Here is a 2057-nt window from a genome sequence, read left to right as displayed (position 1 = left end):
TTGGAGCAATTCTTGACAACATTTGTAGTTGAGGCCTTTAGAATGGAAAAATGTATTTCACTAATTTTTGTATACATTTCTTGTTTTGTATTTAGTGATAAAGGAATCTGAATTGGGCATAAATTATGTTGTAATATGATTTCTTAAGCCTAGACTAGTAGACTAAATATTGTAATTACATTTGAGTAATTAATAAAAATCTATTTATGTTACCTTATTTGGCTTCAACTTTTATAATTGTTTTCCTAGTTTTGTGTAAGTAAAAAAAGATTATGTTTCTCTAAGCTAATATAACACCTATGTTATATTAAAGTGCAGTATAACACAAAAAATGTGTTATACTAAAGTGTAGTATAACACAAAAAAAGTGTTATACTAAAGTGTAGTATAACACAAATTTATAAGTATTGAAATGTGTTATATAATCAACTATAAATAATATAATTAAACACTTATCTATTTATTAAAATAACACAGAAATTGTGTTATCGTTGACAGTATAATAACATATTTGTATAACAATGATAAAGTGTTATGTAAAGTACCCTGACCTACGATAACATAGTCGGTCTTAACACATCAAAAAGTGTTATGGTATGTTTTGATAACAGATTTTCGGTGTTATTAAAAGCATTTTTTCTTGTAGAATCCTACCAGATGCGGGCATCCTCTCTGAACACGTAGCTTGCACAAGCTTCCCTCTCGTTCCCCTCAACCCTCATGAAATCAAGAATGGAGGAGATCATATTCATCCACTGCTCTGCCCACAGTGGGTCTGGTCCACCCTCAAAGGTAGAAGGATGTTGTTTTCTGAACTGCTCATATAAGGGTTCCCACTTATTCTCCACAACAGGTTGAACTGGCGCTGGCACCATAACCTGCTGAATCGGCAACCCTGTAATCTGTGGAGGGGCCTGCTGCCTCAACTGGTGAAGTTCTTCCTCTGTTCGTTGCAGCCTTGCTTCCATTTCCGCAAACATATGCTGCCAATTCTGTGGGGCGAGTGGAGGGTCCTGACCCTGGTTATCATCCTCGGCCCGACTGTCGCGGAGTCTAGATGATTGACGAGGCATCTCAACAAATATGCGTGCAACCAATGATGCCGCTCATCAGGCATGATAACAACATCCAAAACCACCTCCCAATCACATCAGTCAACCATAAGCACCAATCCACATAACAATCAAATAACATATAACACACAACGGGCCATGCCCTGACATCATGCATACATTAAGTCATTCATCATGCTCTATATCAAATAAGCAGGCAAATAGGGCATTTAAGCAAATATTTCAACATAATGGTCAATCATACCAACCAACCCTGAGTCGAGCTTGTAACTGACAGCGAGCGTACATGTTCCGTCATTCTCCAGAAACAATAAACCTTGGCTCGCCCTGATACCAAGTTGTAACGCCCTACTGCCTTAGAGCCGTTACTAAGTGAGTTTAAAAGTGAAATAATCTCGCTAATCGAGGTTTTACGACAAAAGTGTAATTAAATCATAATCAGAGTCATAAACTTGAAAATAAACCTTTCATTGGAAATTATAAGACATATAACGTTTGGGATCCCAAAATCATTGTTTAGAATTCAAAATTTAGTTAGAGTCTACTAAACGACAAAATCCAAGTTTTGTACAAACATCTCCCAAAAACACCCCTGGCCAAGGCAGCCAGGCAGACCGGACATGTACGCGCTGTTCTTCCCGCTCACCATACTCAAGGTTGATCGACTCTCCCTTTGCCTTTACCTGCACCATAGAGCACCCGTGAGCCGAAGCCCGGCAAGAAAACCCTCACAAGCAGATGATAAACGCATATCAAACATTTAATATAAAATCAAGCCAACACCAGGTCATACAAGTACAGCCATGTCGTCCCAGGCGCTTTACCAGGTCTTGGGTTCGCGGTCTAAACTGTAAGGATATCCCAGGTATCCCTCAGGGTCTCACCCTAGCAACTCGCACTCCGCATGCTAAACGTTGCACCCGGCCCCTTGCCGTTCTCGGCCTTCGTCGTTCCCGGCCTTCTTCGTTCCATCATTTACATACA

This window comes from Humulus lupulus, chromosome 1 (assembly GCF_963169125.1).
Source record: "Humulus lupulus chromosome 1, drHumLupu1.1, whole genome shotgun sequence".
Taxonomy (NCBI): domain Eukaryota; kingdom Viridiplantae; phylum Streptophyta; class Magnoliopsida; order Rosales; family Cannabaceae; genus Humulus; species Humulus lupulus.
The sequence above is the reverse complement of the archived record's forward strand: the minus strand, read 5'-3'. Positions refer to the sequence as shown.